The sequence below is a fragment of the Sminthopsis crassicaudata genome, chromosome 2, assembly GCF_048593235.1.
Source record: "Sminthopsis crassicaudata isolate SCR6 chromosome 2, ASM4859323v1, whole genome shotgun sequence".
NCBI lineage: Eukaryota > Metazoa > Chordata > Mammalia > Dasyuromorphia > Dasyuridae > Sminthopsis > Sminthopsis crassicaudata.
This window is the reverse complement of record NC_133618.1, coordinates 518,994,953-519,018,137: the sequence shown is the minus strand read 5'-3', so window position 1 is coordinate 519,018,137 and position 23,185 is coordinate 518,994,953. Positions and strand designations below refer to the sequence as shown.

General features: G+C 36.0%; 1 long non-coding RNA gene across 2 annotated transcripts; it reads left to right on the top strand.

Moving 5' to 3' along the window:
• Positions 1-403: 403 nt before the first annotated feature.
• On the top strand, positions 404-20,819 carry LOC141553688 (uncharacterized). Of its 2 annotated transcripts, none has more exons than XR_012485583.1 (5): positions 404-1,414; positions 14,341-14,417; positions 15,116-15,207; positions 19,921-20,102; positions 20,185-20,819. It is a non-coding gene; the product is annotated as an uncharacterized LOC141553688 (long non-coding RNA). The 2 variants fall into 2 exon arrangements; XR_012485582.1 differs by lacking the exon at positions 404-1,414 and adding an exon at positions 10,015-12,677.
• The last annotated feature ends 2,366 nt before the right edge of the window (positions 20,820-23,185 follow it).

Below are 23,185 nucleotides of genomic sequence, written 5' to 3'. Positions count from 1 at the left end.
TTGAATGATTTAGCCAAACAACCATGACCAAACAATTCTAAAATTTTTAAAAACTTTACTTTGTGTTGCATCTTTATAAACTCTGTTTTCCCTTTGCTTGTCAGACTAGACCTAATTCTCCTAAGGGTAATAATTGTGTAATTTATAAAATTTTCTTTATAATCCTTGTCAGTTGAGTCATAAGAGATAATGATTATTGACCTCTTTCAACTTCTACATGTCCATCTTCTTTCCTACATTTTCACTTGCCACTTTTTCCTCTGTAACAACATCATCTATAGTCAATGGTCTATCTCCATAACCTTTGGAGTTCAGTTACTCCTCTGGATGACAGTTGATAAATTGAAATCTTAGAATTCCACCTTTTTGAAATACTGCTTTTCAACCGTTTCCCACCACATTCTAGACTCAAACCTCTTTCTATTAACTACATGCTAAAACCTGATTGTTCAGACAAAAATTAATATGCCTTGAACCTTGGGCCCAATTAAGAAAAATTTTCTCTAAGTAGTTACTAATTTAAATATTGGGGTAAAAAGAGATCAACAGCAGATATGGTTTCCTGCCAACTACTCAACCCATACTTACTTTCTCTTGTTCTAGAAACAATTGACCCATTTTTTTTTTACTTTTTTCCTATTTAGACATCAATCACCTTTAATCCAAGAGTTTTGTCTTATTTTATTCGTCCATTTCCCTTTCCATTTTTTCCCTTGTTTAACGTGCCCTTCTTTTACTGCTCTCTATTCCAAGGAGTTAAATTTTAAAATGACAACAGGAGTATCTATGCCTTTTGGGTCAGAAAGGGAAAGATTTCCTACCATATCTGGGCCCTGGAAACTCTCTTCAATCCTTTTAATTACTTTTCTGTCTTACCATGTTAAGTATATAATTCAAGAAGCCAATTAGATTTATAGAATGTTAAGTACTCTTGGAGAAGCAAAGTATAATAAATCAAGGCACTTAAACCCTTTTAGGTTGCACAATAAGGCATAAACATGTTAACACAATTAAGATATAAATTGAGAAGCAAAAACCAAAATACTGTCAAAGGTCCAAATGGGAAGGTTTTTACTAAGGAAAGAGAAGATTTTATTTGAACTTAACTTGAAAAGGTAGAATTCAGTTAAGAAGGGAGAAGAGCAAGAAAAGGAAAGAAAAGAACATACAGTCTAGGCATAGATAACTCCATAAGCAAAAGTAGTGACCAAAAAATTCTGGAAGTTTTAGAGTGAATGGGAGAAGTGAAATATGTTAGCATCTAAAAAGATGTAGATCAAGGAAAATATTTTTATATGAGGAAGATCTGAACATATTAGTAAACAAAAAAAAAAAAAGAAATCAGTGGAGAAGGAGAAATTGAAATTCAACAAGATAGTATGGAAATGCTTAATGGAACAAGATTTGAGAGATGGTAAGAGGAAATGGGCCTCAAGTTATACATACAAGGAGCAGCAAAAGCTGTTTCTCACAGAGTTTTTCATCTCTCTCCAATGTTTTTGCCTAACTTTTCTATATGCTTACTCTTCTCATGGCCTTTTTAGAATGTTTCATTTCCTTCAAAGTTTAATTCATGTGACACTCCTATATAAAGCCTTCATTGATCTGCCTTATTAATACTAGCCCCTTTCCCTACTCCAACTCTATATTTACTTTGTGCATACTTGTGTGTATGTGTTTTTGTAATTTCCCTCTTAAATAATGTAAGCTCTCTGATTATAGGGATTTTACTTTTTGTTTTTGTGATTATCATGTAATAAGTATTTAAGAAAAGCTTGTTTATGGATTCATTTGTTTAAGTGAATGTTTTAAGGAATATCTGGAATACATTGATAGTCTGATTCTTTGTCCACATAAGTAAAACCATAGAAAAAGATTCTTTCTACCATAGCTCACAACGCTAGAGAAAACACTTAGCTGTGATCATTTATGAAATATTGAAGCTGAGGAATAGACTTCAGTCAGAAGCTCCTGTAGGAAGATGGTCAATGGATCATAACTTTCCTTGTCCTGGGAACAACTTTTAACAAGACTTCCCACCTAGCAGATCCTTTCTCATAGGGTTTAATCAGAAAAAGGATTTTTAGCATACTAAATCAGAGTCTTAAGAATTTTTCCTTTTGTTGAAAGAGGTAGCCCATTTGTGACCAAAGAAGAACTAGATCACAAAATAGAAAATTTTGATTATATTAAGTTAAAAACTTTTGTACAAATAAAACTAATATGGACAGGATTAGAAGGGAAGTAATAAACTGGGAAAACATTTTTACAGTTAAAAGTTCTGATAAAGGCCTCAGCTCCAAAATATATAGAGAATTGACTCTAATTTATAAGAAATCAAGCCATTCTCCAATTGATAAATGGTCAAAGGATATGAACAGACAATTTTTGGATGAAGAAATTGAAACTACTTCTAGTCATATGAAAAGATGCTCCAAATCATTATTGATCAGAGAAATGCAAATTAAGACAACTCTTGAGATACCACTAGACACCTCTCAGATTGGCTAAGATGACAGGAAAAGGTAATGACAAATGTTGGAGGGGCTGTGGGAAAACTGGGACACTGATGCATTGTTAGTGGAGTTGTGAATGGATCCAACCATTCTGGAGAATAATCTGGAATTATGCCCAAAAAGTTATCAAACTGTGCATTCCCTCTGATCCAGCAGTGTTACTCCTGGGCTTATATCCTAAAAAGATATTAAAGAAGGGAAAGGAACCTGTATGTGTCAAAATGTTTGTGGCAGCCCTTTTTGTAGTGGCCAGAAACTGGAAAATGAATGGATGCCCATCAATTGGAGAATGGCTGAATAAACTGTGGTATATGAATGTTATGGAAAAATTCTTGTTCTGTAAGAAATGACCAGCAGGATGAATACAGAGAGGCTTACATGAACTGATGCTGAGTGAAAGGAGTGGAACCAGGAGGTCATTATGCACAGCAACAAAAATACTACCTGATGATCAATTCTGATGGTCATGGCCCTCTTCGACAATTAGAGGATCCAAATCAGTTCCAATCATTCTGTAATGAACAGAACCAATTACACACAAAGATAAAAACACTGGGAAATGAGTATGGACCACAACATAGCATTTGCATTCTTTCGATTATTGTTTGCTTGCATTTTTGTTTTTTCTTCTCAGGTTATTTTTACTTTCTTTCTAAATCCAATCTGTATATATATATGTGGGGGTATATGTATATGTATATATATATATATATATATATATATATATATATATATAAAAATATATATATATATATATATGTAATATGTATATATACACATATCGTATTTAACATATACTTTAACATATTTAACATTATATGGGGCTACCTGCCATCTAGGGGAGGAGGTGGAGGGAAGGAGGGGAAAAGTTGAAACAGAGGTTTTTGCAAGGATCAATGTTGAAAAATCACCCGTGCATATATGTTTTTATATCAAAAGCTATAATAAAAAAAGAAAAAAGAAAAAAAAAAAGAAAAAGGTGGCCCATGTCAGTAGAGTTACATGGGGGGATTCTTGATTTCATCCTTTAAGTTAGCCCCTCTAATGACTTCAATCCATGAATACTTTCTTCTAAGTTATAATTGTCTATGTTGTCCCACAAAGCCTTCCATAAATTTCCCACAAAGGATCTGGCTATAGCACTAAAGTTTCCCTGATTTCTAGGGTAGGAAAACCCAGACATTATTGCTTGGAAAACTACTTATTGTCCATTGGCTCAAATGTAAGTAGAGAAACCTTGAAATATCCCCAAAATTTTACCAGCATATCATTAAAGGTGGGAGCCTAAAAGGAGTCAATTTTTAAAAAAAGAACCAAAAGAGTTTTGGTTTTGTCATTGTTTATTTGTATTGCTTCCAAGAGACCAGAAACAATTCTTTAGGAAGAAATTTCTTTAGATTGAGACAGTGCCCTGGTTTCCTCCAGGCTGTACCCTATCCTGAATGGATATATACCTTAAAGAACATCTTACTCCTATTCTGTGCTCAATAAGTACACCTAGTAAATTTGAGGAATTTGTTCACATAAATGAATTTACCCAGCAGGAGGAAGCATCTGATGTAGACAATTGGTACCAATTCTTTCTCTTGGATATTTCCTGCTATCAAAAAAACTGATATTCTGGTTTAGCAGACTTGCCTCTTGCAAATTCATTCAGCAAAGATCACATTTCCAAAGTCAAATCACCTTGGTAGCACTGGTATATCTGTGTTCCTAAACCTTGAAACTGAGAACCATACCTGGCGGTTCCACTGGGGCCCTGCCAGCCTAAGAGGTACCGCCTGAGGAACACACACCCCTTCCTTCTCCAGCCCATCTTTCACAGCTTAAAAGGTCAGAGAAGATTTAAGTGTCAGGCGTTTAGTTTGAACTTGAGTCCTCTGATTCCCAATCCAGTGTCCTTTCTGTTGTGCCTGGCACTTTTTGGAGACATTTTCCTATACCTTATTTTCCCTTAGTCCTCACAATGTCCCCACGAAGCTAGGAAGGTGAAGATTGCGGGCATAGGATCACAGAGTTAGACATAGAACGATATTGTTAGAAGCTCTCTAGTACAGTGGTCTCATTTTATAGAAGAGGAAAGGGAGGCACAAGGTGAGTAAGGGGGGAGTGATTAATACTCACCTGCTGCTGACTGGTGGAACTAGAACAAAACCCCCCTTTGTCTGTCTCCTAGATCTCCGAACTCTTTCCAGCCCACTTTGCAGAGTTGGTGAAGGAAAGGTACATGGTCTTTCCAAGTGTGGAAAGGAAAGGGAATGTTGGAAGAGAACAGGAAAAAAAGTAACTGAAGTCATTGCATTGCAAAAAGCATTGCAACCACTCTAACGTCCTATTCCCAATTTATGAGTTATGTTTGTCCCTATTACCATAACCCCATGTGCTTTAGGCTGACTTTATCCCTCTCTTCTAGACCTGATAAAAGACCAGAAACAATTAAGAGATCATTCTTTCTTTCAACACATACTTGAGGGCATATTATGCACTAGATCTTCAATATCTTTTTCCTTGGAACAAGATATATTCTGATCTGGTATTTCTATCAAAAGTAATTGCTGCCTCTCACCTGGTAGAATTTCTTGAAAATCTTGCTTCCATATTTCTCAAGCTTTCTTTTGAACAAAAAAATGACCTGTCTTTTCTTGGTCCTATTTTTCTCTAGGACCTTGATTTTTAATCCTTCTTTTCTTTTTTAAAGGATGTTCATGTCCCATTCTGTCAAGAAGTACCTTCTGTTCCAGTTAGTGACACCATGACATTATCCTTTTTCTGTACTTCTAGGCATTATGGAGTACGTCTCCCTCAATACCATTTGCCTCCTAGGATATACAACTCCCTTTTCTGGGTTGGTACTATCATCTACTACCTTCCATCACTACTATTAAGATATAAACTCTTCTTTGTATAAGTCAGTTTGCTAGCTTCTCCCCTGATATTCTATGCTCGCTCAAATGGTCTCATTCTTAGCATTCAGGATTGGAAATCACAAAAAATATGAATTTCATGGCCTTAATTCTCTCCGGGGATCCCAGATTTTAGTTATACGGCTGACATTTGTAGCCTATATCAGCTTCAAAGAGATACGTGGGCCTATCTTGCAAGACTTACTTCTGAGAGTTTCTGCTCTCTTTGAAGACCTGTGACTTAGTTTTGTGGCTGTGACCTCATCTTCCTCATCAGATTTTTTTGAGCTCCAGTAAATAAAGAAAAAAAATGGTTAAGACTAATCTACAGTATCCACTTCTGATCCAACAAATCATTAAGGGCTACTTAGTTTCAGGCCTTTCTTCTTTTTCAAGTCCCTCCTGTCTTTCAGTCTCCCAAATCATAGAGCTCAAAGTAGGACCCTTAAGGGAATGAAACACAATTAACCATATGGCAATGCAGCTGCACAGTTAACTCTGAATTCCCTTTAGAGAAAAGTCCTCTCAACCAAAATTGAGTGTGGTCTTTGGAATGGACTATTTCCAACTATAAATCAGTATAAATAATAAAAGGAAATAATACCTCCTCTTAGATAATGCCTTTCTCTTTTTATGGACTTTCTATGTCAAGGAGATCAAAAGGACCTTGTTAGGGTTCCCTCTCCTACTACTAAACTGTACCAATAAAACAAATAAGCAATTAAAATCAGAACGGATCGAGCCACACATGCTTTTTATGGAACCAGAGGAATTTTCATATACCAAACACCACTCATGGAGTTGAGGTGGAAGTGTCATGGTAGTTAATTTGCTCTGGAATCTAAGACCTAGGGCTATCAGATTTCTAACTGATCTAGTACAGAACTCAATTTTTGTGGGTGCCATTTCCAGGATTCATTTCTAATTTGCTCTGACTCGCCTCTCCCATCTCCTTAGCATTTCTTTAAATTCTGGAGTATATTTGAACCCTAAGTATCACTGGTAAAACTAGACAAGGAGAGAGTTGTTGTTGTTGTTTTTTTTTTTTTTAAGTAGATTATTTTTTAAACGGAAGAGGGAGAAAAGTTGAAGAGAAAAGGGATGTTATATGAAGAGAATCATAAAGGAAGGGAGGAATGAAAGGAGAAAGTATGTGACATACAATTTACAGAGTATTCAAAACCTCCAGAAATTAAGAAATTGAGAGATCACCTTGTTTCTAGTACCCAGACACTACCTAATTCTTACCCCCTAAGAAGTCTGCTTCCTTATGCCTAGTCATATATCTACCTCTATGTCCAAATAGTAAAATGATATATTATTAGAGCTAGAAATTATATTAAATAACATTTAATCCAAGTCTATAGTTGAGGATGCAAAAGCAAAGAGATGAAGTGACTTGTCTAAAATGACACAGCTACTTAGTGTCAAGGGGATCCAAAGTCAGCTAGCTCCTCATAAATGGAAGCTCCTTGTTCTTCTCCACGTCACATTGCGGGTCTCTTGGTGCTCATGGCTCTCTGCAATCCTTGGGAGCAGATGCTGCTGCTGAGGGCCTCTCACTCATGGGCTCTGAGATTGTACCTGTCTCCTGGTCCTCTTCCTGTCATAGCTATTTCTGGACCCTGTGTTGTTACTTCAGCTTCAGCTGGTGTTTAAGGGTAGGAGTTCAATTAAAACGAATTCCGTCAGGAAAGGGCCCACTTCTCTTTCCTCCCTTCTCACTCAAATCTAGTTGTGTTTTCCACAGTTTGTGCTTTATTCTTTCCAGGGTTGATCAACATGAGGATGATTCCTGGTGCATTTGTGCCTTTGGGCTGAGACAGGGTCAGAAGTCCCTTCTGAGGTCTTCTGTCTGTGAGTCACCCTTTCCTTGACAGCTCTTCTTAATGCCAGTTGTAAGGTTGATGGTACCTTGTTTTCTGCTTTTTCTTGGCCGTTTCTCATCTCCAGTATCTGCTCCTAAGATACCCAATAGCTTAAACCCTCATTCGCTCCACTCCTCCACCGAATGAGCGTACAAATGGCTCCAGGTTGAGGAGTGAGCATGTAGAGCATAGAATGAAAGTCCCAGCAAATAGAGATGGCCACCTCTGGTCTCTCTTTCTCTTCCTTTTTGGATGGTTTACAATGGGTCCTCAAAGAACTCCTGTTTATTTTTCTTGGAAAGCCAGAGTCTATTTTCTTCTTCTGTAATGTCTTCACAGGGGTCTTTTTTAAATCAGCGAGCTAGATAAGCATGGTGTTGGCAATGCTGCTGGCTATTGGAGTGGAGGGGGGAATGAGAGCCCCAAATAATGGTACAGACCCAAGCCTTCTTCCAAATGGGCTGGAATTCCTACTTAATATTTACACCCTTTACTGTCCTCACTTAGGTGTAGTATGTATATTTGATGCACTTTTCCTCTTATTATCTTTATGATTGGAAAAAAAAGATATGGGGGAATAATTATTGTCCATAAAATGGTGACTGAGGAAGAAAGCCTTCAATGCCCTTACCTTTCTTCTTATTATCTTTATGATTGGAAACAAAAAGATATGGGGCAATAATTATTGTCCATAAAATGGTGACTGAGGAAGAAAGCCTTCAATGCCCTTACCTTTCCTCTTATCTTTATGATTGGAAAAAAAAGATATGAGGGAATAATTATTGTCCATATAATGGTGACTGAGGAAGAAAGCCTTCAAAGCCTTCTTACTATAGAAGGACAATAGAAAAGCTAATCCTGGGACCTCTGAGTGCTGATAGTTTGAGCTAGCTTGAATTTTCTCCTTTTCCTAAGATTCTTATGAAAAAAAAAGAGGAAAGATTTTTAAGCTTTCTTTCTCACCCTCTTTCTTTTTCTACCTCCCCCCCCATCTCTCTCCATGTCTCTGTCTCCTTGTCTTGACTCTTTCTCTCCCTCCCTCACTTTGTCTTTCCCCGTCTCCTCCTCCCTCTCCCTCTCTTCCTTTCTCCTCCCTCTCTTCTTCCTCCTCCTCCTCCTCTCCCTCCTCCTCCTTCTCCTATTCCTTCTTCTCCTTCTCCTCTTTCTTCTTCTTCTTTCTTGTTTTTGTTGTTCTTGTTCTTCCTCTTTCTCTTGCATGAGAATGTCAGGACCAGAAAGAGGAAGTCAAAACAGAGTAATTGTTCTGAAAAGTTCTGGAAGTGGGGCCAAACCTTACTCCATGCTGCAAGATCCAAAGATGGACAAGAGCTCAGCCTTCCTTAGTCCCTGTCTAAAGGATTAGTCAGGGAATTTTGAGCCCAAGAAGGGAGCAAAAGAGGAAGCAATTAACCAGTCCTCTCCTGGTCTATAATAGGTCATTTTTGTAATCTACTGCAAGCTAGGTTGGGGTTGAATGGGGTATTTGATGTGGGAATATATAATGAGCATCTACACAGAATTACAATACAATGGTTGAATAAAGAAAATTAATAATGTGACCTAGTTGTTTCTTTAATTCATGAGTTCATTTTATCTTTTGTTTCTTGGTGTCTTCAAACTACAAAACTTGGTATTTTCTTTCTTTAGAATAAACAGGAAAAAGAAAAAAAAAATCAGCAGTTAGAAAGCAGTATTACTGTGAAAGATTTCCTGGAACATAGAGATAACTATTGTAGAGTTCTCTTGGAAGAGGATACCACCACCAATAATACAGAAAATAGGGATTTTAAGCAAATTAATATTCTTTTTAAAGCAAATATGAGTATGATGATAAGGGGAAAACTTGGATAATAATATTTGTATTCATAACAAGAATTATGCTAATAATATATTAGCAATATATCTCTCACAGAAATAGTCCTGCTCTTCTGGCCTATTCCAGTTTCAATTCTGAAATATGCACTGCATAAGAAAGCAGTCCAGTGCTTTCTGAAAATGATTCTTCTATTTCTTTTATCAAGTTCCTCCTCCTCCCCCAGACAAAATCAGAGAAATCTGACTCTACCTGAAAATTTAAAGCTAAGACTCGAGAACCCTAGGAGTCAAAAACAAGCTTCTTATTATATAAAAGAAGAGAGAGAGAGAGATGAGAGGAGGAGAATCCAGAAGTAAGGAAAGAAGAGGAAAAGGGGAAACAGCAAAGAGTGAGAGGGAAAAGTTGAAATCCAAAAAAGAGAAAGAAGTTAGAAGAAAGAAAAAGACAAAAAGTTGAGAATAAGAGTGGTAGAACAGAAGGTAGTAGAGATGGAGATTAAGAATGAGAAGGGAAGGGATAGTGGAATAATTACTAAGTTATGGAGTCACGTTTGATTTTTATAAGCTTGGCAAAGTTTAGCCCAGCCATCAGTTTTTCATTAACTTTTCCTAAATGTAAAAGTGAAGATGGGAAAAAATAAAAGCATAAGGGCTGTAGAAAGGGGATAAGGGAAGGACCTCCCAAAGATAAATCATAATCAATTCCTCCTAGAGCAGTTCTAAAAGTACCTTATTTACTTTTAAAGATGGCCTGATGATCTCAGTTCATGAGTTCATTTTATCTTTTGTTTCTTTGGTGCCTACAGTGTCCTTATTAAATCCAACAGTTCCCAAAAATAACATATCACATCCTCTCTTCCTCTCTGTTCATTCTCTTCTGTGCTCAAGAGTTTTCTCCCCCACCCTATACTTTTGAGTCTTGGATCACCCCAATAATCACTGAGATCCTCTGGATGATAGATGATCAGAAGTAAAATTGGAATGGGGGCAATAAGGACTTTCAGGAAACAAATACCGGAGCTCCCTTTTCTGCCCTTGGTCACCCTGATGATTGTCCTTTCATTCTTTGGTTTTCTGCTGCCCTTGTGTTGTAGAATATCACCTCTTAAGAGTTCTATGACACTCCCATGGCCTGCCTTCCCTCACTACAAGACTCTTCAATTTTTTCTTCCCTCTTCTACCTCTTCCCAAGACTTGGTGATTGGTAGTTGTCAGCTATACCTCCTTAAAAATTGTACTTCACTAAGGTAAACTGGTCTCTTTATGACTCTCCAGTTCCCCAAGTGCCAGAATTCCTAGTTATGGCTCTGCAGTTGATGGAAATTTCAGAATTCCACTTTTAAAAAACCCTTTGATAGTACACTCCATATTCAAGCCCCCTTTCCAATCCATCAGACCCAATGACTCAGACTGTGGGCAAGATCTTAGATTTTCTGAGTCTGTTGTCCAGCTGATAAATGTTTTTTTTTTTCTATCACCTGCTACTAGGACACTACTGACAGGGCTTGGGAGAACCTAACAGCAGAAGGACTATATTCATTTCTGATAGCTTCCTCTGTAAGCCTCTGTCCCAAAGAGTTCTCTGATCCTCCAAAGACTGTGGGCTGTTTCCCCACAGATTTTCTTTCCTTTCCTCTCTGCTTCTCACCCAATTTTTCTTCCATTCAGAATTAACAGTGTCTGAATACTTCCAACTTTTGGCCTCACATTCCTGAATTCCAAGAACTCCTTCCTTTCTTACTGTATCACAAAATAGAACATTTAGTGAGAGAGTTTATAAAATCACAGCCCTGAAGGTCATAGATTCCCTTTGTTTATTTTGTATGAGCCAAACAAACTTTGGGTCCAGTCAAAAGTCTTTAGGAAGAAATCTACCTTCCAGTGTTTCACCTGAAACCTTTTGGGAATAACAAGAAAAGTGCAAAAGAATGACCAGGATTGAAAGAGAGAAGAAATTGTATCAATAAAGAGACTTGAGGAGAAAGGCAGAGGAAAAGGGAGAGTATAAAAGGGGAATAGAAGAGGGTGAAAGGAACGTCAAGGATTCACCTGAAAGGGAGAGGCATTAGGATCACAGAATTGGAAAGCTTTATTGCAGGTTTCTGACATTCAAAGTAAACACTATTAGGGTTTTAGATATAAAAATGAATTTGGGTTTTAGAAAACTTTACTGGTGAAGCACAAATTCTAGGGCACTTGCTAACAATCTAGGAAAAGCGTAAAGTATGGGCTTGATTATGTATGTCATAATTTAGATTTCCTTTTTTGTTATAGCTCAACTGGGCAGCAAGGCTGATTCTTTTTTCTAGTTAAAATAATTTCAGGAAGCTCTTCTATTCATGTAACAAGGGGTGTGGTGGTGATTGGCAGAGGGTGGAAGGGAGAAATTACTCATAATGATGAAATCAGCATCAGCTTTAAAACTCTAGAGAGACACTTTGTGTGGTAGAGTGCCCAGACAAATCACACAAGAGTGTTTAACATTTGGAATCCTAAGAGTTGCAATAACTCTAGGATCTACTTACTCTGTGGAAGACCATGAGTAAGGAATTTGGATGCTGTTTCCTTATCTTTAAAAAGAGCTGGTGAGACCCAGTCTGCTTAAGACCTGAGCATGGTTTCAGGATTGTGGGAGGTAAATACCCACAGTGATGGGCTTGATGTAAGAACGCTCAAAGACAAATATTGAAAGTCTGGACTAGATCGTGAGATACTTAATGAAGTTTTCCTGGAAGAAACAGAGTGGGAGAGAGAGAGAGAACAAGAAGAGAGAGGACTTGGAAATGATGGAAGCATTCTAAACATGACTTTGTTCCCTTCACCTTTCTGTCTGAGGCCAGATCTGCCCACCCTCACTTTTGCTCACTGTTTCCTTGCATTTCTAAACTGAAAAATGCATCCAGAACTTTTATGATCTCCTCACTTTTACACTCCTACTCAACAGTTCTTTTGACCCTCCATGGATGCATTTTTCATAACTTTCATAACTTTATTTACTTTTCAACTTCAGATTTAAACTGCAAGTTCTCCTAAGGATATGTGCCCTTTCTCTGCAACATCTGAAGAGGGGATACATGGGATGTTTAGGTGTGAGGTCTTGCCAAGCCCTTTTCAGGGCTGCTCATCCACCTTGAGTGTCCACCTAGTTCCCCCAACTCTCACCTGTGGCTCCAAGAAGCATACCACCGCAGCCACAACCTGGTAAAATTCAGTAGGCCGGCTAAACCAGATTGAGGGGAACCAACAGATCTCAAACCTTTACCCCAAGACTTCTCCCAGAAGAATGCTCAAGACAATGTGTTTCAATGGGCATGGAGGGGTAGAAGCAGACGCTGGGAAACACTTGGAGCTTGGTTGAACCTCAAAGGTGGCGGGTCATCCACTACATCCTGAGCCATGGCCAGCCATCCTGACTTTGGTTTTGCAGCTGAAGTTCGATGGTCTGGAAGAGAGGGCAGGGCTGACGATTTTGTGCAATTCTGCCTCCCTTAAAGCCAGTTCGCCCATGATGACATTGGTCTTCAGCAGAGAACAGCCAGCAGCATCAACAATCTTTTGAAGATAGCTTGGGTTTAGTAAGTCCCTTTGATCACAATTGCTGATTTCTTATAACTTCTGCTCTGCCCCCATGGACTCAATAGCTCATCTTTCCCTAGTTACATTTTACACACAGACTTTGTTGTTGTAGTTGTTTTGGAGGGTGGCTTGGGGTTTTTTTGCTCCCTGTTGCAAACCCTATTTTTTTTTGCTTGTAACAGTTGATACGATCATAGATTTAGGCTGGAATAGACAATAGGTATCATTGAATCCAACTCCTCCTTCTTTTAGATAAGAAAAATGAGTCCCAGAGAGACCTTGCTCAGGGATATATCTGCATATGATAGGCTCTGGCTTACACATTATGTTTCCGACTCCAACATTCTGAGTCCTGTACCATGCTGTATTTTAGAATAATGTTGATGGAAATTTCTATAGCCTCCTTTTTTTTTTGAAGTTTTGATTTTCAAATCCTTTCCTCCCTAGATTTCTCTTGTTAGATCCATTTTCCCAATTCCTCAATAGAACCCATATTTCTGTTGCTTAAAACAAGTATCCTAGAAGTTCTCAGAGTAGATTTCATAAAAGGTCTTAGGAATATGGTTGATAGCAACAGCAGAGACCATCATTCTTGCTGTTTTTACAACTTGTTATCTATCAGAATAAGGGAGAACAAAGGACCTAATTAATTGTTCATCTAATTTTCTTCCTGTCCAAACACCATCTACTCACATGATCAGATAAATCAGAGCTTTGGGCTCTGTTCATCTCATCTGTTCTCTTTACCTCCCACCATTTTTTAACCCCAGAATTTTCTTTTTAACAGTTACTAATGAAGAGATATCACAATTCGTTCTAGCCTCATTGGGAAGAATTATTTACAAATGAGGAAAATATAAACTAATTAAATGACACACCTAATCCAAGGTCAAAATATTAATTAGTGACTTGGCACTAGAATCCCTATCACTTTATTCTCAGTCCTGCCTTGACCTTTTAAAAATATGAAACTATGTTAAAGTCAAGTTTGGAAAAATATCCCAAATTTACAAGGACTGTGGGATGTATAATTGACAAAGAAGTTGGATGTAGCCCTAGCTTGAATTCCTCTCATTATCCTTTCCTTCCTGTGAATCTGCTCAGTCATTTAACTAATCTAATATAATGGAAGCATTGGATTGGAGGGTCTCTGAAGTCTTAACCAGATTCAAAATTCTTTGAGTTTGTAATCTATTTTATTTTTAGAAACATTTGTAATTTCCAAGGGATAAAACTTAATCCTGAGAGATGATCACACAATTAATTGAATTAGAACCTGTTTAACTCTTAAATCAGTTCCCTTTTAGTTATGCTATATTGTTATATATTGACAATGTAAAGACACAACTACCATTCCAAGTTACCTAGGCTTATTACTTTGGAAGGCATTTTCGACACTGTGGTCCCCCTCACTCCTATAATTTTCCAGCTCTTGCTGGTTTTACCTCTGTTTATTCTATCTAGAATAAATCAACATACCTTCCAATCTAGCTTCTCTCCATTCATATCACAACAACATCTTGTTTCAACTATTTCAGTAGGCTCTGATTGGACTCTTAATTCCATTGCCCAGTTACCAAATTTAAAAATGTATATTGCTATTTTTAAAATTTTTACAGTATTTTCATTTTAAAATATATACCTCTCTCTTCTACTGCCTAGCAAACCATTAAGAAATTTAAAAAAGAAAAGGAACAAAAGTAGAAGGGAAAAAGCAGTTCAACAAAACTCTACATCATGTAAGTATGACAATATAGGTAATTTTCTTTATTGACAGACCCCCCATCTCTTCTACATTTTCTCTTCAGGGATGAGATTAATCGTTATAATTATTTAGTATTTAATTATGTTATTTTTGTTATTTGCATTGTTGTATATTTCCCCACTAATTCTGTTTACTTAACTTTGCGTCATTGAGTAAAAAAGAGTCATCTACTTCTCTGAATGATCAGTCATCATTTCTTAGAGCAGAATTATATTTTACTACATTAATATATCACAACTTGTTTAGCTCTTCCCCAGCGGATGGGCATCTATTTTATTCCCATTTATTTGCTACCATAAATAATGCTATAATGAATATTTTGGCAAATAGGCCTTTTCTTTTGCTCTTTGATCTTTTGGGATATATGCCTAGTAGGAGAATCTGTGAATCAAAGATTATGGACTTCAGAGTCACTTTCTTAGATTAATTCCAAATTGATTTCCAGATCAGATAGACCATTTTGCAGGCATAACAGTAAGCCCCTCTAACAGTAACTATTTTCAACCTTTTATAGTTTATGCCAATTTACTAGGTGTGTGAAACTCCTGAGTTGTTTTGGCTTGTATTTCTCTTATCTTTGCTGACTTGGGGGGGTATCAGTCTTTCATAAGGTTGTTAATGCTTTATTAATACCCAAGTCTTGCTTATTTCTGTATTTTGCTTATCCTTTAGGGCAGGAGTGAGGAATCTTTGACCACCAGCTATATAATGTCCGTGAAATCAATTGAATAATCAATCTAAAATGATGATGAGCTGAAAACTAAGTAAGACAAGTCTCTCACTACTTGGAGTGCTATAAATTGATAATTTTGTATGCCCCATGGGAATGATGTCATAAATAACTAAATGGTCTTTGGCAGAGAAAAAAGATTCCCCATCCCTGCTTTGATTTTATATCTTCATGTTTGTTCTCTGTACATTTTGGCTATCAAATTTTTATTAAGCATAGACGTTTTCCTTAATTGTCAACTTTTCTTCTTATATGAGTTGCACTGATTTTGTTGTTGGTGGTGGGGATATTTCATTTTTCATCCAAAAAAATAATCTAGTTTTTTGTTGTTTGATTAAGAATTCCTTAGCCATAGCTATGAAAATTATCTGCTCTGATTCACTGCTATTTTTATGTGACTTTAATATTTCAGTCATTTATGCGAGTTTGTTGTGTCATATATTGATCTAAACCTAATCTCTACCAAACTGTTTTCAGTTTACCTAACAGTTCTGATCAAAAAAGGGAATTGTTCTTCAAGTAATTTATGTTCTCATATTTATCACAATGTAATATTTTTCAAGCACAATGTTTGACAGTGTAACTTCCCTCTCCTGGAAGCTGCAGAAGTTCCTTATTGCCCCTACAATGAAATACAAATTTTAAAATAGCATTTAGAGCTTCTCAATCTGGCTCCAATTTGTTTGTCTGGATGATTTCACATTACTCCTATGTGAATACTCTGTATTCCAGTTAAAAAATTGCTTACCCATATATCATCTCACAGCTAGATGGCCCAGTAAATAAGAGTTTTGGTCCTTGAGTTAAAAAGTGAGTTCAGACCTGGATTTAGGCACTTAATAGTTGTGTGACCATAGGTAAAATCATTTAACCCATTTGGCCTTAGTTTACTCACATATAAAGTGGGGACAATAACAGCTCCTGTGTTGTTGTAAGGATTTAAATGAGTTAACACAGGTAAAACACGTTATAAACCATTAAAGCTACATATAATATACATATATTTTTGTATAATTTATATTTACACATATATACACACATCACACATTTTATATATATATATATACATATATATATATACACACAATATTAATTCTATATATGCTATATAAATGCTAGCTACAAAAGAAATATGAAAATGAAATTGAGAAAGTCCTAAAGGTTGAAATAAACAAATTGGCAATTGATTATAAAGAAGATAGATAGATAAATAGAGAAGATAGATATTCAATAGGGTCAAGTTGGAATTATTCCAGGGTTACAAATATGGTTCATGATTAGGAACATGATTATATCACATAATTATATCAATTAAATAGATGTGGAAAAAGTCTTTGACAAATGAAATTCATTTGTCCCAAAATCCTTTAACTGTATATTTATATAACTCTTATGAAATGGGTGGCTTAAATCCCATTTATGTAAGACTTTCCTCATTGTTGGAGATTGATTATTTATTATTTCACGACTTTGTGAATGGCAGATTCATTGTGACTCTGGTCTTCTGGGTTCCAGCTTTTACAGAGAAAAGACATGCAGTTCCAGAATCTCTTCTGCTCTCTGAAGGGAAAGAAAGACTGAGGAGTTAGCAGTCTAATCATGTCCCTATTCCTAGAACTTTGCCTTGCATATAAGAGCTTGTATTCTCCCTCTTGGTTAAGCTGAGTTTTCTCTCATTTTGTCTGTGTTTTATCTGGCATAAATTGTCCTATATATGCTTTCTCTGATTTTTTTTTTTGCTATCAATTAATTTAAATATATGGGGTTCATTTCTATTTGCTATGTGTGTTCATTGTGGAACTAGGATCTAGTGGAAAGAGAATCAATCCTTGTGTGTGTGTGTGTGTGTGTGTGTGTGTATAAAACTTGAGATCTCTTTTAAGGGATAGTGATCAGAAGCACAGTTTTAATCTGGAACCAAAATAATTTCCCCTAGACTAAAAATATTTAAGGTAGCAGAATTCTAGCCAAATACCCATCTCTCTAAAGAGAGCAGAATAGCCAACCTCTGGCACCTGCATCCTGTTTCCTTAATTAGAATTAGTCTCCTATGAAAAGGTTAAGGGGAGGAGATTCCAGACATGATTCTTCTTGCCTCTCTTTGAGCTGCATATAAACATATTCATATGAACAGTCAGATCAATAATCTACATACCCCTTTATACTCCCATGCTCACAACATACTATAGTGTTGAATAATAATCTAAAAAATTTGAAATATATTCATTATTAGTGCCCAGAGTGGACCAATGTAATAATAATGTTGAAACTATTTGGATTGATTACTCAATAAGTCAATCTATCCAAGGAATACAGAGTGAGACAAAATTTATTTGGAGGAAGAAAAAAGTCTCTGTTTTCAAAAGAAATCATGAAAATTATAGGCATGAATGGGGCATAATACTTCTAAACCTTAGATTATATTAGAAAGCAATAATCATCAAAACTATTTGGCTCATTGAAACTGACTAGATAAGCAAGAATCAAAGAAAACCCAATAATATTTTTGATTAACTCTAAAACATTTGGAAATAGATTTATCTAAAATATGGTCACCAATCAAGTTTAATTTTTAGTAAGTCCTTTGCAAACATTGAGTGTTATATACATTTTTGTTAGTTTTAAGCTCCTTAACATGAGTTAAATTATGAGAATTACTTCTGATTCTCCTTAACCAACTTTTTTCTCCCCTTCTCTCATCTTGAATGAAAAATCATAAATCTCTTGATTTATCATGGTCATATCTATATGTTTTATTGGAGTGACAGGAGCAAAGGTTGACAGGAAAGAAAAGAGATAATCTATGAAGAGGAAAACATGAGAATGGGATGGGGTGAAAAAGACACAGGATATGGAATAATAATGGTCACTAGAAACTGATTGAAGGACCACATAGTCTATTCAAATATCATGAATTGTCCATCTTATTAAACTAACTCTTAGTGATTTCATAGCTCCTCTGTTAATAAGTATTTATTAATTTATTGCTATCAAAGATTTATATCAAAAACCAAAGAATCCAGTAAAGCTTATGTGGAAAGAAGCTTTCTATCCACTTTCTGAATACTTGGAGAATCTAAGACTTGGCTTTAAGTTTCATCTTTAGAAAGTTTAGATGGCAAATGTACTGAAACTGTGATGTTGATAAACATCCATGATCCATGATAAATTCCATGATCTTTCATCTTCTCACATACTGGCATTGAATTGGAAATTGTGTTAGAAGGAATAATAAAGACATTTTGGGAATATTTCTTTAATATCTTTCCCTTGCTGATTTGATAAATCTCTTCTTTTAGATATATTCACTGTTTTTTCCCCCTGACAATAGCAGCTCATCTTTTCTTGCCATCTTTTTTTTCCATTCCTCTCTAATGTATACAAGATGAGCTGTTTGTTTCCAAGATGTTTTAGTCCAATGTTTGTTTTTTATGTTGCTAAACATTTCCAGTCACAGAATCACATTCTCTCAACTCCCACTGGTCAGTTCAATGCCCTAAAATGTCCATATGGTGTGTGACTCATTCTATGACTTTTTATGACACTTTAAGCTGGGTTTGGACCTCATTCCTATAACTAGAGTGGTCCAGAATTTCTGATTGGCTGAACTTCTGGGGACCTGCTTCTATTCTTCTTCCCTGATTTATCACCATATAAGCTTACATTTATTTACTTCAGAACTCACCACTGTATCTGGACTCTTTTCTCTTCTACTCATGGTAGGTCTATTCTGATGAAACTCATTGGCTCACATTTGCTTATCTTCTCCTTTGTTGCTATTAATATTCCTTGGATTGGCAGAATATGTCTGAAGGAAAGCAAAGTTTCAGAGACAAAGTAGTAGGATATCTTCATATGTCCTAACATCAGACTTCAGTCTTTCAGTCAATAAGCATGTGTTAATATTCTACTCTGTGCCAGGCCCTGAGAATACAAATAAAGAATGAAACGTTTCTTTCCCATAATGAATTTATATTTAAAGAGAGATAATACAAATATATAGAATAAATCAGTAGTTAAATGCAAGACAGGGAGGGAAGGCATTGGTATTTGGGGGAACCCAATAAAGGCTTCAAGTAGAAGATAATGAACGATATTTTGATGATTTAAATTTTGATGACATAAAGATGTTTTAACACTGAGAAAAGATCATGAGATTTTTCTATTGCCAATGTAATTCTGTAGAGAGCAGTTTCAGTGGAGTGTTGGTTAGAATTCAGATTGGGCAGAACTGAAATGGAATCCTTAGAAGCTGAAATGAGATGTACATTTTAGTCATAACAAAAAGGGCAGAATAACACATGTCCTTCAGGGATTTTTGGAAGTTCTTCAATTACATAGACATATCTTTCACCATAATTTCATCTTCTCATTCCTCTGTTTCCTCAAGTAGCTTTAGGAATTTTGGGAAACAAAATCCACCAGATTCTATATGAAAAACAAAACAACAGTTAAAACCACTTACAATTTGCCTCACAAGAAACCAAATCTCTATGTAATCTCCTATGGAAATCTACATTTCTTTTTTTTTTTTTTTGTCCTCCCCATTTGTTTTCCTTGTTCTAGGGGCTCTCTCATTCTTTGCTGTTCTATGCATGAAGATCAAGACCTTGATCACCTTATGTCCCATGGTAATCTGTCTCAGAACAATCTTCCATAGGTCCACGTGGGTATTACCTTTCTGGTCCCAAGAGTCAGTCTTTACTTTTCCTCTGAATTTGTCACCCTTATTTTCCCTCTAAAACAGGACTGAATCTCAGAAGCATGAGGAATTTGCAGTGGAAATAGTAACTGGATAAAGACCCCCTGCATTCTTTGATGGAAGACCACCCTGGAGAGAAGACAATGGGCAAGCTAAGCAATGGCCATGAGTGAAGTTCACTTTAATTCCATCCTTCCAGTGCCCATCTCCAAGATTGTGCCTTTCAGGTTGGCATTCTCCTGGCATGTAGTTTCTTGGGTCTTAGCTCTGTAAAAATTCCTTTTAAGTTGATATTTATTTTTTTTTCAGGTAGGCTGCTAACAACAGATGAAGTATGCTGAAGGGAGCTAAATGTCAAATGGAAACAATTTAGAAATTACAATCATCTCCTCACAGTGATGTCAAGGATTATGGATTCAAGACTTTATTAATCATTAGCCTCCTCCTTAACCTGCATTTAGTTTCCTTTATCTCTTTCTCCACATTCTAGGGATGGAGTTAAGTTAAATGACTGGGGACAGCTGGGGCAGAGAAAAAAAGCAACACAGAAGAACAATTTAATGTGTTTGGAAAAATCATTAGGGGAGAAAATGAGGAAAGGAAAGGGAAGGTGATTTATGTAGTATTTATACAGTACTTACTATGTGCTAAGCACTGTGCTAAGCATTTGGGGAATATCATTTGACCCCCAAAACAATTTAAGGTAGATGCTGTTATGATCACCCCTTTAGTACTGAGTCAAGCAGAAGTTGGGTGACATGTTCAGATTAAGTAAGTAAGAGTCTAATGCTTAATGTCAGATTTGAACTCAGGTTTCCTCATTCCAGGCCCAGCACTACCACCAATCAAGAATCAGAAGAACAGCACTTCAGAATGGTCCATAATCCATCTGTAGTCTATCTCATTTTCATCAACAACCTTCTCTATATTGGAATAATACACACACACACACACACACACACACACACACACACACACATATATATATATATATATATATATATATATATATATATATATATATATATATATATATATATACTATGTATGCATGTATGTATGTATATTGCATCAGATCCAAAGCTTTTCCTGATTTCCCTTAATTTTAGTGCTTTCTATTGTTTATTTCCAATTTATCCTGTATATAGCTTATTTATACCTACTTTTTTTACATATTTTCTCCCTCATTAGATTCTGAGCACTTGCAAGGTGGAGACTGTCCTTACCTTTTTTGTATTTCCCATAAGTGCCTGGCACTTATGAATGTATACTGACTGAGAAACAATCCACTTCCTCCTTCTGCCCGTTGTTATGTCAAAGTATGTCTTTAAAATAGTGAAAAGAGCTCTTTTTTTTGGGGGGGGGGGGAACATCTTATTACTATGTTTGTTTGTTTATTTGTTTTTAGTAATTTAGACAAACTTTCCTCATCACCACCACCACCAAGGTCTAATATATGAAAAAACTTGAAAGCTAAGAATGAAAGCCTAAAAAAGTTTAAAAAAAATCCAGACACTCAAGATAAGATGAGGGAAGGGAGTGAATGAGAGGAAACTATAGTAGGAAAAGAGAAAGGAGGAAGAAAAAATGTGAAAAATGAAAGGAAAAGAGCAAAAGGATATTGGTACAGAAAGACATAGGGTCAAAAAAAAAAAAGGCAGAGAGATTAAGGAGCATGTTGGAAAAAGAAGAGGATATAGCCTAGATATAGAATGGCAACAGGAAAAGGGAAAGAATAATCACTGAACTAGGGAACCATATCATATGTTTAAGTTAACATAAAATTTTGAAGTTGACATCCAGAATTTGGAAAACTACTCTATTTCTCTCCTTCATATCTTCCACATTCTCTTCCTTGAGATGAATTATTTTTCAATCTTTGAAGTTTCTAGTTAGTCTAGATATAATCTAATACTTGGTTTCTTCAGGGCTCTGCTGCTACTAAAAATTATTTCTCTAAACATCTCGTACACCTACTGAGAGTTTCAGTTCACATCTTTTAAAATTTTTTTTAACATTTCCTTTTTTTGCCAGCCAAAACTCTAAAAAGATGTCATCTAGGCAGGACAGCAGCAGAAATAGGGATTATTGTAATAATTTCATGGAGCTTGCAAACATTATATAATTCACAGTTCTAAAAAAGCTATGGCAGACCTCCTTTCCTGCTCTCCACCCTTCCATTTTATTATCCAGTTTTTCTTCTATATACTAAGGGTGTCACATTGTGTCTCATATTGAATTGAACTGCTCCATTTCTCCTTCCTATTTCCCAAGCACTTAGCACCTGTTTCTCTCTTTCTATTCTACAATCTTGCCTCATTGACTTATTGTAGGGAGGCTTTAACTTTCTATTTATCAGGCTTTGTTATGAAACTCAATGAGAAAGTAAGTTGTCAGGTACAATCTTCAATTACATGGTACTTTCAAAGATAAAAGATCTCAAGTGATGAGACTTTCAGAAATAATTTAAAAGAGGCATGTATCTATTAGTTTCCCTTAACAATACATGTAATGCAAAAACAGAAATGCGTTTTTTGAGTTTTTTTAAGTTTGAACTAAATGGATACAGTGAGACAGTTATAGCCACAAATTCATTGCAGCTCTGTTTCTGTTGGCGAATTAACTTAGTATTTGTGTATAAACTGGGGAGGAACTATGAGTGCTAGCATTGCAATTTTTTTTGAAATGTTATGCTAGAATTTTGTAATAACTGATATGACCTAAAAACACTTGAAGAGCAGAGTAAAACTGGAAGGGTATAGAGAAATTAGATATTCATAATGGTACCTAGAGCAGAAAAAGTTTGGGACCTGTGTAAGAAAGAAAAAGAAGTCCTACATACATGGGAAAATGGATTCTGAAAAAAAATTACCATTGGCATTCTGGTAGATTTATATTAAAATTATAAGAAGATAGGCACTAATTTTTTATTTTAAATGTTTTTCTTTTCCTTGTCTCCATGACTCTTATTTTTTATTAAGGACTTTGTGTTTGAGCCTAGGGGAACATCCAGCTGGTTTGAGTGCATAGAAAAAGTTATCCTCCATCAAAGGGTAGTCACATCTTGATAACGGACCAATATTGGAGATGAAGGATGAGAAATAAATGAAAAGAGTGTAAATCATTTGACCTGAAGGGTATCTAGGAACAGAAGTGTAAAATTGGCATGTTTTTGCAATATTTATTGTTTGCATCAGGACTGAAGTAAGAATCAACATGATATAATGGAAATTGCCCTGGATGTGGAACAAAGGAGCCAGCTGGAATCCCAGCTATATCATTTCTTATCTGACACATTGGACCTAAGTTT